This window comes from Nicotiana attenuata, unplaced genomic scaffold, assembly GCF_001879085.1.
Source record: "Nicotiana attenuata strain UT unplaced genomic scaffold, NIATTr2, whole genome shotgun sequence".
Taxonomy (NCBI): domain Eukaryota; kingdom Viridiplantae; phylum Streptophyta; class Magnoliopsida; order Solanales; family Solanaceae; genus Nicotiana; species Nicotiana attenuata.
In genome coordinates this window covers 136,126-156,332 of record NW_017672595.1, presented here as the reverse complement: position 1 = coordinate 156,332, position 20,207 = coordinate 136,126, and the positions used below count along the sequence as shown (strand labels likewise).

The following is a 20,207-nucleotide window of genomic DNA, read 5'->3' as shown; positions in this document are numbered from 1 at the left end:
TATTTTGTGGATTAGCTCATCATGTTTCCTGGCATTGCACAGTGTACTAATAGGCTCTCACCAATTGAAGATGGATACAATAGGAATCGTCCTGCTGGAAAAAATTCAAATATGAATATCTCGATCAAAGAAGATTCAAGCATCAAAACCAACAAAAATAATATTAGTTGTAAGTGAAAATGAAGAGAAAAATCAAAAAGGCAAGGGAAAAGAGGATGTTACGACTTCTTCCACTTCCAAGATTGCTAATGTAAGTCTCGATATAATGCAAAAGAATTTCTAGTGAAATATATTTTCGTATAAAAATATTTACTTTGGAAAAACTGTTTTAGCTCTCTAAATCATTTTCCAGTGTTTGTGAGCATAAACGTCGATGAAATATATAAATGTACATGGTAGAGGATAGAGTTATTTTGGTGATAATTTGAGTGGATACTATTGCGTGTTAAAGCTTAACAATGTCTAAGTGCTGGTTAATGAAATAAGAATTGGGCTATTTGTTAAAATAATATATGTGTAGGGTGCAGGTTTTCGTCAAATTCTTTTATGAGGAATAACGTTAGCTTTTGGCAGCTCATGAACTGGATTAAGTAATTTTCAGTAATATTGAAATAACATATTTTTCGTAGAGAAAACAATTTTATTAATAAGGTTACTTAACACGAGAAATTTTTTCATCGAGTAAAACATTCTTTTCGAAAAGATAAAAAAGGATACTCCATAGTACTTAAAATTGAATAGGTAATTTCTTGAATTTTTAACGTCCTGTGGTGTTAGTATATCATTCTTGCCTGATATCCTGTTTAATTAGTTTGGTCAATTTCTTGACTCTTCTTTTCGACTATGATTTTTCATCAATCTTAATATACATTTTCTTACTTAATTATCATATTCAGATTAAATTATCTAGAAGTGAATGCTGATGGTTGATATCTATGAGGCAACAAAGCCAGTGATAAATATGAAGAAGAATTAAAAGCAACGCATATGGCTAGTTCGGAAAGCGTAAGCTGAACACCTTATAATAATAGTCACGTAGAACTTAACCCTAGTTATCTAAGGTAAATGTGAAGATATTGCAGTTGTGGATTGAACTTCAAAAGTTTTTGGAATATCAAGTTTCTCAAGAATTTGCATTCGCTCAACGTTTGACAAATTTTGAGGGGGTTTGACCACATCATTTTGAAAGTTAGACCTTTCCATTTTAGTATTATCATTGTTCAGGACTTTTATGGTGGAAAATTGTTTGGTTGATATATTTCTTTGAGAAGGATCTGAAAACCCTCAAGGGAAAAACCATAATATGCCTTGATAATTCGTATATTCAAAAGTGAATTGTGTAATATAATTGTTCTCCTTTGTCTCATAGTTTATCTCCATAATCATTTGATTCCGCACTCCTAAAGCTAGCTCCTATTCCTCTACTTTCTCTGTTAGGACATAATCCTCCTTGGTTCTTTTGACTACACTACCGTCCAAGAGGACTGATGATAGACTATAATTACGTATTTTAGTGGATTATTATACTCTAATTTACTGCACTTTAGTTGAGTTTGCGCTTTAATCGCTCGTGTTTTGCACTAACGGTGTGTTTTATGCCTTGTAGGAGTGATTCCGAGCTATATAGATGTTATGGAATGAATTAAAGTGATTTGGAGCTTTGAAGTTTGAGTAAAAGCCCAAGGAATTAAGCCGGGATCATTTCGGGGATCAACAGATGATAGAGCAACAAAACGAAGAATCGAGTAGGCATATTGCGCACTGTCTAGTAAAATGCACATAACTTTTTGCTCACAACTCCATTTGAGCTGCACAATATATGGTTGGAAAGTTAACTCAAAGGGACACAACTTTTATGTTTTACGTTTTCCAAATTCCAAATGGAACAGGGCGAAAAACAGGGTAGAAACCGCGACCGTGGACCTGAGGCGGGCTGAGGCAGTATACCTGCCATATACCGCGGTCGTACCGCGGTTTTACCGCGGCCGCGGCGTCCATACATGAAACAATTGTCCTTTTTCGCGTAGGAGAAGGTATAATAGTTTGGGCCCGACCCTATTTGGTATATATACATGGAAAAACGGTATTTTAAAGGGTTGGACATATTTTTGACACGGATTCGACCTAAGGAGGCAGAGACACAATAGGAGCAAGGCGGAGAATTCTTCTACGAGTTTTTTCTTCCTCTTCCTATTTTTCATTATTGGTTATGACTATTAGTATTGTAGTTTTACATACTATTATGAATAGCTAATTTGTTATCTAGGGTTTTGATGGAACCTTTTGTAGGATATATTCTTGTTATGTTTTTATATAATTGAGCCGTAGTATTTTCTCTATTTGTTCAACTATATTATTCTTGTGGTTGATTGAAGGGCCCTCAATTAGTTGTGCCTATTTAGTATGTATTACTCGGGAGAGAGTGTATATTTAGGTAGTTGTTGAACAACATCACTCCCGACGTATGTGAGGAATCAATAACCAAGGATTTAAAGGTGGGATTAGGGATAACGAAACCTTGGGTGCGATCTAAGTAAGCTGTAATTAAAGCCAGTTAGCGTAACTCGGGAGAGTATGTCTAGTAAATTGTCGTAATTACTCGGGAGAGAATTACAACACGCAGAGCGCTCATGATCAGTAGAGAATACTTAGGCGAAATTATAGAAGACATAGCGGGAAGGATTCCGACAATTGGGGAAATCATAAATCTGGACCTCCTTAATCTTTTCTCCAACCTGTAGTATCTTTAGTGTTAATTTATTATTTTAATTTATTAGTTAGTTAGTTAAACACAAGAATCTTAATATCTATAAGTAGGAATTGTTCAAACTTGTATTTTTGGTGATAGTGAACAACTGTAGCTAAGCCTTACTTCGCTGTGGGATTCGACTCCGGACTTTTAGACCAGATTATATTTGCAGCGACCGCTTATCCTTGGAAGTGATATAGGCATTTCTTTGATGAGCCAAATATGTATATTTTATCCGCCTAATTGTTACGTATCGTAGTTAACCCCTTTGAGCCTGTAATCCTATTTCTTTGGCAACCACGTTACAAGCCTTACCCATTTGTTTGAATTAACGATCTATTTGAACCATTGTAATCTCTCGTGAGCACTTGAATTATTTATGAACTGTGTAAAAGTTAAAGTGTGAGGTTGCTGGTTTGGGCTTTTGAGTGGAACTAATGAAATATGGAGAAAGGTGCACTGTTTTGAACAAGCAAGAGCCACTTGAATTGGAAAAAAAAATATAGTTGTATTGTTGTGAAAAAAAAATATTCCTTGATAAGTGGTGGCTCTTGATATAAGTGTGCTTAAAGAAGAATGGGGTAATATACATTGATATGAAGGTGGATTTTGGTTTGACATAAGTATGGGGTTCGAATGTTAAAGTATATGTATTGAAGTGCTTAGGGAGGTGTAGTCACTCTTATATCTAAATGTATCCTACCCGTCCCGTAGCCTACATTACAACCAAATAAAGTCCTAATTGATCCTAAACTGAATGAGCTCGATTAGTGGAGTAATACACTATGGGCAACCTTGTGGTGTATCTTTTGTGGCATATGAATATTATTTCTGAGAGTCAGTGAATTCTTTCTATCTTGAGTTCCTAAGTGTTCTTAAATTTTATTGTGTGGAACTACTCTCTTTTGTTGTGTGAGGGCACTTGATTCATGAAGGAAAAGTAATGTCATTGACCTCTATGTTAGAGTAAGTGGGTAAGTTGTGAATAATGCGTGGTACTTGTGAGTCAAATGTTGAGGTGAAGATGTTACGCTTTTGTGCTTAGTCTATTTTAAATACTCTTGGTGTGATGAGTTAGGAGAATTGTTTAAAAAGGTCGTGTCTATAAAAAAGTGTAGTTTGATTGCTCGAGGACAAACAATTTAAGTGTGGGGTGTTGATGATAGGCTATAATTACGTATTTTAGTCGATTATTACACTCTAATTTACCGCACTTTAGTTGAGTTTGCGGTTTAATAACTAGTGTTTTGCACTAACGGTGTGTTTTATGCCTTGTAGGAGTGATTCCGAGCTATATAGATGTTATGAAATGAATTAAAGTGATTTATAGCTTTGAAGTCTGAATAAAATCTCAAGTAATTAAGCCGGGATCGTATTCGGGGATCAACAGATGATAGAGCAACAAAACAAAGAATCGAGTAGGCATATTGCGCACTGTCTAGTAAAATGCACATAACATTTTGCTCACAACTCCATTTGGTCTCAACAACATATGGCTGGAAAGATAACTCAAAGGGCTACAACTTTCAGGTTTTACGTTTTTCCAAATTCCAAACGGAACAGGGTGAAAAATACGGTCGAAACCGCGACCGCGGACCTGAGGCAGAGTACCTGCCATATACCGCGGTCGTACCGCGGTTTTACCGCGGCCGCGACGTCCAGACGTGAAAAAATTGTCCTTTTTCGCGTAGGAGAAGGTATAATAGTTTGGGCCCGACCCTACTTGGTATATATACATGGAAAAATAGTATTTTAAAGGGTTGGACATATTTTTGACACGGATTCGACCTAAGGAGGAGACACAATAGGAGCAAGGCGGGGAATTCTTCTACGAGTTTTTCCGTCCTCTTCCTATTTTTAATTGTTGGTTATGACTTTTAGTATTGTAATTTTACATACTATTATGAATAGCTAATTTGTTATCTAGGGTTTTGATGGAACCTTTTGTAGGATAAATTCTTGTTATGTTTTTATATAATTGAGCCGTAGTATTTTCTCTATTTGTTCAACTATATTATTCTTGTGGTTGATTGAAGGGCCCTCAATTAGCTGTGCCTATTTAGTATGTATTACTCGGGAGAGAGTGCATATTTAGGTAGTTATTGAACAACATCACTCCCGACGTATGTGAGGAATCAATAACCAAGGGTTTAAAGGTGGGATTAGGGATAACGAAACCTTGGGTGCGATCTAAGTGAGCTGTAACTAAAGCCAGCTAGCGTAACTCGGGAGAGTATGTCTAGTAAATTGTCGTAATTACTCGGGAGAGAATTACAACACGCAGAGCACTCATGATCGGTAAAGAATACTTAGACGAAATTATAGAAGACATAGCGGGAAGGATTCCGACAATTGGGGAAATCATAACTCTAGACCTCCTTAATCTTTTCTCCAACCTGTAGTATCTTTAGTGTTAATTTATTATTTTAATTTGTTAGTTAGTTAGTTTAACACAAGAATCTTAATATCTATAAGTTAGGAATTGTTCAAGCTTGTGTTCTTGGTGATAGTGAACAATTGTAGCTAAGCCTTAGTTCTCTGTGGGATTCGACTCCGGACTTTTAGACCGAATTATATTTGCAGCGACCGCTTATCCTTTTTAGGATTAGAATTAGGCGTGATCAAGGACCTACTATCTTTCTTTGTATATGCAATAATTTAAATAAAGGCAAATTAAAAAAGCTACCAATTAATGAAAAATTTACTGGAAGAACTTTTGAGCTAGGAAGTTGTTTTGCTTTGACATGTACAATAAAAAGACAGGAAGATTTATCTTATTAATACTTCCAAAAGTTTTACTAACGACTAATTTTAGACTGAACCAGTAATTTGAAATTTCATTTCTATTCTAGGTAAGACTGATCTTTCAAGGTAAAACTCCTAGTTTAAACAACTTTCTTAACTATGGAAAGACCCTTAAATTAGACCCTAAACACAATCAATCAAATGTTTCCGCTCTTTCATTTCTCTTAGGACAGATTGAAGAGCTTTTTTAAGAAGCTCTAAACTCATCTTCATAAGAAAAAAAGAGAAGAAAATGAAATAAAAATAAACAAAAATATAAATAAAAGCAGAAGCAGCAGGCAGTGCCAAAAATTAAAAAAAGAGAGAATAAAGTCATACGTGTTATGAAACAATAAAAGAAGAAGAAGAGTATTGTAGAGAAAAGTAGGGAGAGAGAATTCTTATTGATATGGGATGAATTATAATGGAATAGAACCCTCTATTTATAGGGAGATGGTGACTTAGCCACCAAGTAATAAACCCTAGAATCTCTCTAAATATAGACATTCACTATAAATAAAATTCTATTTATAACACTCCCCCTTGAATGTCTATTCAACAGATAATGTGCCTCGTTAAAACCTTAACTAAAATAAAACCCAGTGGGAAAAAAATTCTAAAAAAGGAAAAAGAGTACACATATCTAACAATACGCCTTTTGGTTGCCTCGTTAAAAACCTTGCAAGGAAAATCCAATGGGACAAAACCTTGTAAGGGAAAAAGAGTGCAACGCATATTAACTCCCCCTGATGAAAGCATCAATTCACATCTTTAAGCATTTGTATTCCAATCTTGTGCAGCATCTTCAAAAGATCTTTGGTAGAGATTTGATGAACAAATCAGCCATATTAACTTGAATGAATATATTGCACCTTGAAATCATCATTCTTGATAGAGATGAATTATCTTCATATGATCTTGTTGGAATCGTCAGTTCAATATCTTCACATAGAGGTGAAAACTCTTGCTATCATATTATCATGCTTATAGTTATAGCAAGATACATTTGTGCACAAATTGCATTGAGGAAGTGGTACTTCAAGATCAAGAATTGTATATGCTTCAAGCGATTTAAATCCTTCAAGGATTGTCATATAAGTCATATAATAGACTTTAATTAGATGCATATTAAGTTTTCATGTCATGCTAGACAAATAAGATATCGAAAACTGATTGCGCATATCATTGGCTTCATACTTTCAAGTGTTTGAACTGAAGGTCCAAAACTATATGTCTTTCGTTGAAACAAATTCTATTCGAATTGTGTCTCTTTCATTTGGCCAGTATTTTTGTGTCTATATTCGACATACTTAAGATCCTCATCTATACTTAGCGCTAACATAGATGTCGTCGACGAACATTTTATATCGGTTCCAACTTTATTTTCATAAAGACATGACATAAAGATCTCTTCATTCATATTTTCAGGTACCTGAATCTCTCCTGAGATTTTATGAAGTGTTATATCATGTGATCTTCTAGATCACTTGCCTCCTTATTATGATCATTTTGATCATTTGCTCATCTTCTATATTAAGAAGTTTATTTGAAACTGATTTGTCTATATGCTTTAAGCGTACCATAGACGTTGTCCTTCTAGGACTTAATAAGAGCATTTGAATGAGAATATAGTTACTTTCTTTGGGTCAGCAAATGCGTCTAGCATGCTTTGCAATATATTGCACATGAATTATCCTCTTATGAACTTCAAGTTCATATTATTTTATTCGAGGACCTAGATCTACATATGATAATTCATTCCACGTAACTTTTTCTCAACTGTTTATCATGTCTCCCCCTCATGTTAGAAAAACTAACTCGTTTCCTCAACTTTATGAACTCATCTTTGTGCGTTATGGTGTTAATTAAAATATACACCGCACATCAATAATAATAAGATTGAATTATTTGGTTCCTGACCCTGAACCACTTGTGAGGGGAGAAAATAATATATTTTGGTATATAACGTATATCAAACTGATATAGATAACTTTGTTCTCATAAGCAATTGTTTAGCTATTAAGTAGAGGCACTTAATAAATCATTTTGCTAAACCAACTGTGATGTAAGCCAACGTATCAAGATGAACTTCTTCAAAAAAAATCTGGAAATTATGCTCGAAATTAAATTATTGAGCAAGTTACCTTGCAAACACCATGTTGCGGGTTAACAATAATCGCACATGTAACCATATCATAGATGCATCTGATGTGGTATACATGGCAGGTGAATGAGCCCATATTTACCTTTGATATTTCCAGCATTCATAAGATTCAATCCCAATTTTAGTTGGTATATTAATTAATGAGAACATGCAACATAAATGAATTCGTAAAGAACTTTCTCGTTCTTTAATGTTTACCCATGTGAATTCTCTTTTATTTTTGCACATCATACTTAAATTAATATGGGTAAACCAATTATGCCAACTGAATAAATTATCAATATTGATAAACTTCAGATTTACGCCATGACGTGTGCAATTATCAATAAACTTCAAGTTTATTATGATATGGGTTTTTATATCAATAAATATCCACTTTATTGTGGTATTATTTTATTTGTGTAGTACAAACTGGAGAATAAAGCGGGTAGCTTTTCACATACATATTACCCAGCTACAAGTTGTAGTAATAGAAGATATTAAATCTTTGCTTTATTAATAGTCTCAATATGATCAACCGCTTTCGCGTATACTTTGGAAACTGAATAAGTTTCTTTCAGACTTACTACAACACAATACCTTATTGGTAATCAATTGTGTTTCTCCAAAATAGTAATAAACGGATCTTCCAAAACTCTCAATTAATTTGGTACTACCACATATTCATCAACATCCATATGGTGAATATCTTTTTTAAAGAGAAAGTTATACCATTATGGTTATGGTCAAAATTATATGCAAGATCTGTTTCTTGCATTACTATTGTCTTTTAACAATCACAATGCCAAAATATTTTGGCGTACAATAGGTATGTGACCAATGACCATTCATGCCATAATAATGACATTATTTTCTTATATCATCTCAAACCTCCTATTAGAGGTGAGTGCGGTATATTCACTACCACTAGCACGTTCATATTCTTTGAAGAATGAATATGTATTCATAAATCAAATGTTGTCACATTCACATCATGAATGGACCATAATCATCTATATGTGCTCTACAAAATCTCATGTCAAATCGATGACAAATATTTTCACAGAGTGAAAGATTATTTTGAGAATCTTTATTGTTCTCATTACCACAAATGATGACGATTATAATTTCGTCTATTGCCACGTCCATATCCATTGATACATTCATAGTAATAATTTTGACTTCTTTCAGACTTATCATATACTGCTATCACATTCTCTTAAGGGAATGAGAATGGAGCAAATTCAATGGGACGGGTTTTCAATTCTTTGCCCACAATCATACATGAATTTGATCATGGCGAGGCATAGAAATTTTACCACTTCAGGTGGTTATAATTTCTTACAAACTCCATTAGAGTTATAATCAAACTTTGTTGTCTTTGCTTGTATTTAAAATCAAAGTATAGAATAAAAGAGAAAAATATGGTAAAATACTTACCTTAAATCCAGAATTTAATCATGAAGGAAGTTCATGGAATAATTGACAATCATTATGCTCAATCCCAAAGCTTCTACTCAATTGGTTAGAGTCTCGTGCTGATAACGTGTTATGAAACAATAAAAGAAGAAGAAGAAGAGTATTGTAGAGAAAAGTAGGGAGAGAGAATTCTTATTGATATGGGATGAATTACAATGTAATAGAACCCTCTATTTATAGGGAGAGGGTGACTTAGCCACCAAGTAATAAACCCTAAAATCTCTCTAAATATAGATATTCACCATAAATAAAATTTTATTTATAACAATACGTATTAGCTTTTGCCGCATAAAATTATCATCTTGTCCTGTGTATACTACTTAAACAAAAAAGTACTAACATATAAAATGAAATAGATGGAATATTCAATTTCCTTAAAACATAAACTTCTTTTCTTCAATATTTGAGGAACAGTTTTCATCAACATCCAACTCTTATTAAAAGTCTCTAAATAGGAAAAATTAAATCATTTCCATTCCCTTTCTCCTCTTCCCAAGTTTGATATACATCAATCAAGCACAACTAGCTTTTGATACTCTTCACCAGAGATTGCTGCTTCCATAATAGCTTCAGGATGAAAGTCCCTTTCTTCCAAGAACAATGTCAGCAAATTCTTCGAAAAACCACTCACTAATGCAACTCCTTTTTGGTTTGCTGGCACTGGTGTTGCTCTCGAGTCCCTTAAATTCCAAAACACAATCTGAGGCACACAATTCCCATAACCTTTCTTTGTAAATTTTCTAACAATAGTCTCATAATCTGTCTCCCATGGATTAGCCGACGCCTGATCAAACTCCATGTCACTGAACACAAACACTTTCTTGATCATCTCATCCTCCTTTAGTTTCCCATCCACAGCTACTTGTAGTATTAGATCAAACACCTTTTGAAAATCAGTGTTCATTCCCCATTCCATATTTCTCACAAACCCAACCTTGGACCTTAAATCCTTCCCTTCAACTAGTTGAAGCTTCGGGTTCCTGCTGAATGTTATCAACTTCCCTTTCCAAGGCTCGACACTCAATTCTGAAACGACAACGCCTAGCGCCACTGAAACCTCCTTTGGAGTACACCGACATACTGCCCGAGACATCACAAATAGCAAGACAATTTTTCAATTTTCCCTTTTGGGACAAGTCATCTACCATTCTCTTCCATTGCAACTCAGCAACTTGACCCCCGTCATCAGTGTCATTTAGTGCTCCTATTATCTGATGAGGCAACAATGCACCCGCAGCAATCTTGGCTTTCCGCTGTTTCACTTTCTCAAGATAGTCTTTAAATCTTTCTTCATCATGTTTCAAAAACTTGTCTTTGTACAACTTCATAGCAACTGATGCTACCCTATTGTAAGGAATCGAACCCCAATCTTGTCGCCCAATATAAACCTCAGGCAATTCCAGCGCTCTGCGTAAGGGCACTAAAACTTCTTTCCTCAATCGATCCCTCACTCTATACGCGTAATGTGCGTCTTCAATTCCTTCATATTCAGGGTATGACTCTCTTGTAAAAACCTTCCTTGCTATGCTTTCACATAAAAGTGTTCTTTTATCAAAAGATGAATCTAAAGAAGGACACCATTTAGCTGCAAGGCTGATATCTTTCAATTTCCTAGTGTTCAACAACTCAAGATCTAACTTCAAACAATCTGCAAAAAGATCAGATACACGCTCATGCAAGAATCTATAATCAGGATCATGCCTATACCTCTCGAAAGCCTTTTTAGCCATCTCGATTTTCCTCTGCTCTCTGGCGCTCCTCGCTTTTTGTTTCTCATTTTCAACTTTGCTCTCATTAGATACTTCAAGTCCTCCAAATGGTTTCCAACTTCTATCCTTTCCAACTTTATATCTCTTAAATTTTTTGCTTCCCAGCCTGTTACTTAATTCTCTTTCTTTTTTAGCCTTTTTTCTCACATCAGCTCCTTCAAGTAGCCTGTATAGAATCTCAGGCAAATCCTTGAAATACCCGAAACTCGCCATGGATTCTAAATTACAGGCAAGGGTTTTAGGGTGTAATTGATGAAGCCATAAAGCGGCAGTGTAGTAACCTTCTTTATCAGATTTGCCAGTGCCACGAACACCACGCAAATTGCAAATAAGTTTCAAGGCGGTTAAAGAATCATGATCCCATGCACATTGTAAATATTTAGTAAGGGATTGGGAAGGAGTATCAGGAACAACATGAAAGAAGAAATCTAAACAAGGGTTTGAAGTAGAAAGATAAGTTGCTGACATGTTTTCAGTGTAGCCCATATTAGGAGGTTGTGTTTTTATGGAGTTGAAATTTGCAACCATTAGATCCATAAAGGGATTGCGAACAGTAGGGGCTGATTGTTGAATGGTGGAGGAAGATTTTTGTGTGCCATAGATTTCTGGAGGACCAACAAGAGAAGCCATTGGAATGAATCTAAGTGGAGTGGAAGGAAAGAGAGGCGTGCAGCAAGATTTTTATAGGAATATTATTTACTTGGTGACCAAGTATTTGTTTTTTAAAAAACTAAAATCCTTGTTGGCCAAGTACTTGATCTTCTCATTTGGGTAGAATGTTAATTAAGTCGGTTGAGAATTCTTTGTTTATTTTTTTTAGAAGCAATCTTCTATGTCGGCTAAGAATTACTTAAATCGGTAGACTTTGAATTATGCTGGAATTTTGGAGAAGACTTAACGGTTAACAGCGATTTTTATGGCACCACAAGCTAATTTTTAGTTATTTATATGCTTATTTAGAGGATAAAAGATTATTAGCATAGTTAATGTTACCATTCACGCCTTAGATGTAAAAGGTAATCCCTAACACTATGTTTGGATCACTGTTCCCCATCGTTTTATAATGTATCTTATTGTACCGTATTGTATTGTATCGTATCGTTTTATGAATAAAATGTTTGGATAGATTGTTTTGTTTGCTGTTGTTAAATAACATTTTGCTGTTTGGTTTGACTGTATCGTACTGTACTGTAACTGATAAGTTTACCAAAATACCCTCAATTATTTTAAATATTTAATTTATCAAGAATTACACATAAAAATTATTCAAGAAAACCCCTTTGTGCTAATTTATCACCAATTATGTCTTATATATAAATTAAGCAATTAAATTCATGCAAATTCTATCGAAATTAGTTGAACAAGTTAATAATATTAAAAATAATAATAAGTACACTATATTCATAATTAGATGATAATAACAATAATAAAAAAAAATGTTAAGTAGACTCCATTCAGAATTTAGACCATAAGTAATATTTCCTAACAACATGACATATAATCCATAACTTAAGTATATAGCATAAAAGTTTTCTAACAACGTGACATATAATCCATAATGAAATACTCATATCCAATAAAATCCTTAACGGTTATACCATAAAATAATAACACTTTGCACACTTGAAAACAACCAATATCATAAAGCTAATTGGAGATAAAATAATTAGAATTGGAATTACAAATCAAAGTAGAAGAAATAATGAGACAAAAGTAAAACAAAACCTATACCTGAAGAGTATGGAAGCGGCGGAAGGAATAAACAAGTTTTTCACGTATGTAGGTTATTAGACTTCACCTATATATGTTATATTTGGGATGCTGACTTCACGTAGAATTTTATTACAGAATTAGAATTATATGAGAAAGATACTTTGCTATTATTTAAAATAAAAAAAAGGTAAAGGGTAAAATAGAATTATAAAGTAATAAGTTAGGGGATAATTAGAAAGAAAAATAGGAAACAATCCCATCACACCAAATCGGTTGTTTCAAAAAGTGGGACTTTTCATTGTTCCGGAACAATGGATTTGACAATACAATACAACCAATTTTAACTAAACAATAAAAACAAACATTGTTCTGAAAAAACAATACAATACGATACAATGGGTAACAACCATCCAAACAAGCTGTAAAACTTTTGCTAATCTTGTTGTGTCCATTCTTATCTAATAATGGGAATTTCATGCTTTTAAAAAATGAAAATTTCACTGAAGCCCCTTAACAATTAATTGGGGATCGAGTTTTTCTCTGTACCAAGCATGTCAAAAATTCTCTCACGCAAGAACTCACTAACGCCTTTGTTCATACCACCCAAACCTCCAGATATCTCCACTCCTTCCTCATCCTCATCGCCACAATTACTTAACCAGGTTCCTTCAATTCCACAAGCCAACAACATGATCATTGATCCTAGTGAAGCTACTGAACATCATATTAAACAACTCCCCCCATCTTATCTTCATACCCTACTTTCCCATAATATCTCTACTCCACACACTTCCTTACATGATCCTGTTGCTTCTGGCCAGGTTATCAATGCAGAATTGGATGCACCAACAGATTCTAATAGCTTTATTCCACTTACCCTGGAAGAAAAGGAAAGAATATACCAACCTTGGCAGCATGCGGTGATTATCAAGCTATATGGACAAAAAATTGGACACCAATTACTGAGGCAATGCCCTATGGAAACCTACAAAGAATCTACCACTTGTAGACCTAGGTTCAAATTTTTATTTGTTGAAATTTCAGAAAAAGGAAAATAAGATGCATGCTATTCATGATGGACCTTGGTTTATTCTTAATCATTTCTTAACTGTTAGGCCATGGAAACCAAAGTTTATGCCATCTGAAACAACAATCAATCACTCTGCAGTATTGATACGTCTACCTGAGTTCAACTGAATTTTACGATTCCCATATCTTGCAGAAATTGGGTAATAAGGTGGGTAAATTGCTAGCCATTGATAATTGTACTTCTTCCACATTAAGGGACGCTATGCTAGGTTGTGTGTCCAACTCCCCTTGGATCAACCACTTTGCACTCATATTTTTATTGGCCATCTTAAATAAAATATTATTTATGAAGGACTTAATTTGTTCTATGTTAAATGTGGTAGAATGGGACATAATCAATTACTTTGCTCATACACTAAAACAGCTGCTTTTAAGGAGCCTACTACTGCTAACCATGATAATCATGTTAAGTCCACTAATACTGCTGGGTCATCTAAGGATGAATGGAAAGTGGTTACTTTCCCTACTAAAACAACCAGGAAAAACACCAATGTCCACAGGAGTCTACACAGATCAGGTATGCCACTAGAATGAAATAATACTGCTAATGCTTTACCTTTTAATAAACTCTCTCTCAATACCTCTAATCATGCTTCTACCTTAAACATCACTGGACTGCCACCTAGAGAAGTAATTCCTATTAATCTGGGAAACAATACTTCGTCACTTTTGAATGGAACCGATAACCTCAATAAACAATTTTGAATTTTGAAACAAGAAAAAATTCTCATAATATCTAAAGGAGTAGACATATCAAATATGTTTGTATTTATATTTTTTAGGGAAACTTACACAAATGTCCCAAATAAATCTCAACTTACTAACCTCTAGCCATTAGTCATAGACTTACCAAAACTAGCCAACAAAACCAAATAATAGGGTTCTTTCTCTCGAAGAATCACATGCAAAAACCACCTTCCATATTTTTAAGTGTGATTAGCAACATTAGATACAAGACGGAAAAGAAATTTCATGGACGGGGTAGCAAATAAGGTGATGAAATACAAAAATCTATACAAATATTCCAAAAATCTAAACAAAAAAGGAACTTTTTCAATGGGTATAGTTGAAATTCATTGAAAATATATAGATAAGTCAATATACAAAATTTGAGGAAGATTGGAGGTGATTTAGAGTGGTCTTGTATCAAAATTCATAATTAAATCGAGTTCAAAAAAGTCTTCTGCGACACATGTATCAAACATGTATCACGCATGTATCTCACACACAGGTATACATGGATATACATGTGAGACACAATTGATACAAATATGATACATATGTGATACACAAATGATACACAGTATGATACACATATCATTTTTTTTCATGTTCAGCTTTTACTTCGAATTTTCAATTCAAACCACCTCAAAACTTCACCAAATCATCCCAAAACTGAGATTCAAGATCCTTAAGTTGTGCCCAATCTATTCTAATAACACCCACTCAAAAAAAAGTAAAAATTTGATATTTTTTTTTGCTACAAATAGCTAATTGGCTAATTTGACTAATATTAGTAATATTTTATCAATTTGCCAATTTTTGTAATGAACTACCTATAAATGGACATAGCTGGTAATTTCCCTTTTTTTTATCCATAAAAACAGTAAACATTGTCGTGGCATTCTTTGATTTGCTTATAATGTCTCCGTACTGATTTATACTTGTGTTCTCCACCCATCACTAATGAAAAGAAAAAAAAGAGCAGAGACAGTAAAGTAAAACGTAATTGATACACCTACGATAGATTTCTCATTCACGAAACCTAACAATCCCCCACATGAATGGGGATGGCAATATATTTACAAAAATATGCAAAAAACTTGTGTGATTAGCAAATAAGGATTAATCGCATCTGGATAAGTAGGTTTCCCTTTGAACTTTCTGTAGTGAACATATGTCGGATATACTCGGTCAATCGGTAGATTTGATATCTTTGAACCGTCGAGCTTTGGTGTATACCTAGACAACCATAAGTCACACAATCAACTATTAACCGTCTTTGGTTCTCATTGTTATGTTCGTTTCAGCCATGAACACCGCCTGGTTTCATAAGTGCACAGAGAATTGGCCTTATAGAACACTCCTTGAAGCGGCTAACATTTCACACTTACGTAGGTGATTCCTAAACGTGTTATCCCGTGGTTACACTATTTGATATACCCCATACCAAACTTCGAAACCATTAAAAAGCCTGAACGTGCTTTATCCTTGGTACTGAACATTATCTCATCACGAGAATGGACCAAAAAAAAATTATTTGACAATGTTGAACCGTTAGTAGTGACTTTATTTGAGCTCCTTTAACCTAGATCTTGGGACATCCAGTCTTCTAGGTAGAGTTACCGCCATAATGACTTGTCCTCGGCTATAGTCTCATTCCCCTCGATGATCTTTCAACTACCTCTCTAGTTAGGCCTTTTGTAAATGGATCCGACACATTATCGCTTGACTTTAAGTAGTCAATCGTAATAATTCCTCTAGAGAGTAATTGCCTAACAATTTTATATCTTCGTCGTATATGACGAGATTTACCGTTATACATAACGCTCCCAACCTTTTGAATTGTCGTTTGACTATCGCAATGTATGCATATTGGGGCCAACGGTTTGGGCCAAAATGGAATATCTTTCAAGAAATTTCGGAGCCATTCAGCTTTTTCACCGGCTTTATCTAAGGCTATGAACTCAACCTCCATTATAAAGCGGACAATAGACGTTTGTTTGGACGATTTCAAAGACACTGCTCCTCCACTGATTGTAAAAATATATCCACTTGTGGATTTAGTCTAGGTTGATCTGGTGATCTAATTTGCATCACTATACCCCTTAACAACCGCAGGATACTTATTATAGTGCAATGCATAGTCATAGATATATTTCAAATATTCCAAAACTTGTTTTATTGTCATGACAGTTCAATGCGAACACCCTTATGTCGTAGACTAATACGTCTCGACTTTTCTATTGCATATCTGATTATTAACTACACTTAATGTAGAAATAGTATATTATAACAACAGTTGGAATGATTGGCATCAGTTATGGCCACAATCTTTTAATAGATAACACATTTCGCAATCACTCCGCCATTTTCAAGGATTTTTATGTTATTTATTCATACGTCTATATGATATGCAAATTATAGCACCTTCATTCATGAAACAAATCTCACTTGCAATGGATTTTGGTCACGTTCATCGGTTGGTTCACCTCATTATAGACCAACGTATTAATACATTCGTTCATGAATGATCATGTTTATACAAAACATACAAACACACTTTTTATGAAAAGTCACAGCTTCCAGGTGACACCCTTTCGTAAAAGAGCTAAACATTATAAATGTTCGAGAAAGAACAAATCATTTCTGGAAAGGCACGTAAACAACTTTCGAATTTGTAATTTTATCACTAAGACTGAACAAGTAATGAATTCACCGACTATCATATCAATATCCACTAAGGATTGGTGGGGTTCAAATATTATATCATTTAGACAACGTCTAACATTGGCTTTTGTCATGCATAAGCTAAAAGCCCCCACATTTTAAATATTTCATCAACATATCATCCACATATAATCAAATAATGACTATATGATTTGAAGTATTCTTAACGTAAACACATTTGTATGCACTCATTAATTTTGAAATCATTTGACAATATTATTTGGTCAAATCTCGCATGTCATTGTTTGGGTGCTTGTTTTAGTCTGTAAAGTGACTTAACAAGTCGACATACCTTTTTTTTCCTTTTCAGGAACCATGAACCCTTCAGGTTATTCCATGTAAATCTCTTCCTCTAAATCTCAATTTCAGAAGGTTGTCTTCACATCCATTTGATGAATTTCAAGACCATACATTGTAGCCAATGCTACTAACATTCATATTTATGTAATACTCATAACTGACGAGTATTTGTTAAAATAGTCAAGGCCTTCTCGTTGTCTATATCCTTTGACAATAAGTCTTGCCTTATACATGTCAATGATGCCATCATCTTTTATTTTCCTCTTGAAAATCCATTTGGAAACCAATGGTTCGTTCCCCAAAGTAAGATCAACTAACTCCCAAGTATGGTTATTTAATATGGATTCTATCTCACTATTGGCTGCTTCTTTCAAAGGAAGATATAACTTCTTTCAAAGTTTGAAGCTCATTTTCCAACGAAAAATGTCAGAAAATTTGATCCAATGGAAGTAATTGTCCTTTGATGTTTACTACGTCTTGGATTCACCTCATTGGGTGTATTTTCATTTACTTCTTCCCAACGTCGCTTAGATTTTTTACTAGACGACTCTGATAAGTGTGGATTTTTACCATTTATTAGCACCTTTTTGGTTTTGTTTTAGTCCGAAAAGTATTGATTTATGTTCCCAACACTAATGAAAGTGTAAAAATTGCAGGAATGTTGGAAAATTGGGCTCTCATGAAGAAATCCGACTCAAAAAAGGAGTGTTCCAACGCACAAGGCAAGAAGGGGCGCAGAACATAAGAAGCGCGGTCCGCAGAGGTATTTCTGCGGCCGCAGAAGAAAGTCCAGACCACAGATTTCCCTCTGTGGCCACAGAACCAGTGAAGAAGCCCATCAGACTTAAAGAGGATGTGAGGACCGCACATGAATTGTGTGGCCGCAGAACAGGGTCTGCATTGTCAAGAATTCAAAGTTTAGAAAGTGTGGAAATGACCAAGGCTTGAAGCCTTGCCTGAAGTGCGGACAACACAAGAATTGTGCCACCGCAGAAGATACATTGCAGCTGCAGACCATATTGTGCGGCTGCAGAGCCCATGACCCTGCAAGCTGAAGCAATCTGCGGATCGCACATGGGATTGTACGGCCGCTGAAACTCCCGAGGGGCATTTTTGTCAGCAAATTTTGGGCCACTATAAATAGACGAGAATCACATTTTCAGGTCAAGTTTCGAAGTTTGAGTTGTTGTAGCCGTTGTATTTTGTTATTTTAGGAAATTTGTGACTATTTTTGAATTTAAACATCATATTTTATCATTTTAATTTTAGATTATGAGTTTAATTAGTATTTCTTCTTTGCTTTCTTCAATTTTCATTATGAGTAGCTAGACTCTTACTAGGGTTGTGGCCCAACCCTAGTGTGTAAACCTTATGGATATTTGATTTTATGCTTGTTTATTATTTAGTGTTGATTATTTAGCCTTTTTTATGCTTTAATTTTTGAATTAATGGTTGCAAACATTGATTCATGCCTATTTGACTTGGTTTTTACTTGAGAAAAATGTACCTAGTCTAGGAAAACTTGGCTAACAAGAAATTGGGCTAATTAAGAGTCTGATTAGCCTAACTAAAGGGTTTTAACTAGAGATAATAAGAACCCGACTTGAGCTCATATCAACTATTTAGCTTGATACCCATTTGGGCTTGAGAAAGCCAAATTAGGCAAAATCACTCCATGACCGAGAGGTATTGAGTGGGTAACTTTGAGTTGAGAGCTATAATACACACTGATCAATAAAACAAGTATTAACGTATTTAACCGATTAGGCGACACCTAGGTTAAGGTCACATCCCTAGGCTTTTTAACCGATTGGTAAAACAACTAAAACAATCATTCGCTTTCTAGTTTATTCTCTTTAGCTTATAATTGTTAAAGTTAATTTAGAAGTATAAATCAAAACCCTTTGTTTGGAAGTGAAATTTAGTTGTTCCATTTGCTCTCGTCAAGTGTATAGCCTTAACACCCATCTTAAACTCTCTGGGAAAATCGACCCAGACTCTTGTTGGGTATTATTCTTCAGACGACCGTTTCCACTCACTATTGAGTGCGGATTGGACATGGATCAATTTTTGGCGCCATTTCCAGGGATTTAAAACGGTGTTAGCTATATATTTGAGTTTGTTTTTGGAATATCTTCTTTCCTTCCGTTTTACTAACTTGTGTAGGAAATTTTAGGTACAACCATGGCAAACAATGAGCTCGGAAATTTGTCTTTGGGGCAATTAGACGGCGAGGAAGAACAAGTATAGGAGGTACCTCATGAGCCACAAGCCAATCGGAGAGGCCGAGTACCTCACAACAATGTGCCCGTTCCACCCCCACCTCCACCACAAGCGGCTCCACACCGGATATTGCCTAATAAAGTTATGCTAGTGCAATTGTCCCTCCTCGTATTAGGACGGGCAACTTCCAAATCACCAATGTGATGCTCACTTTTCTTGAGCAACAGGATTTCTTTATCGGTGTTCTAACACAAAATGCATATAAATATTTGAAGGGCTTTGTGGATATACGTTGAGGGAGCAAGAAAACTAATTCTTATAAGGATTCATTGAGGCTAAGGCTTTTTCCCTTATCTCTACGGGGGAAAGCTTTAGATTGATTGGAACGATTGCCAAAACATTCAATTCACACTTGGGATGAGTGGGCGGAAAAGTTCATTGCTAAGTTTTTCTCTCCTGGGCACATGGCTACACTTCGAGATGAGATCTTGGCATTCAAGCAAGAGCC

General features: G+C 34.9%; 1 pseudogene across 1 annotated transcript; it reads right to left on the bottom strand.

The window, feature by feature from the left end:
• Window positions 1–9,393: 9,393 nt before the first annotated feature.
• Window positions 9,394–11,569, bottom strand: LOC109213798 (annotated as a pseudogene). Its single transcript, XR_002066067.1, has one exon. The product of XR_002066067.1 is annotated as an uncharacterized LOC109213798 (transcript).
• Window positions 11,570–20,207: the final 8,638 nt, after the last annotated feature.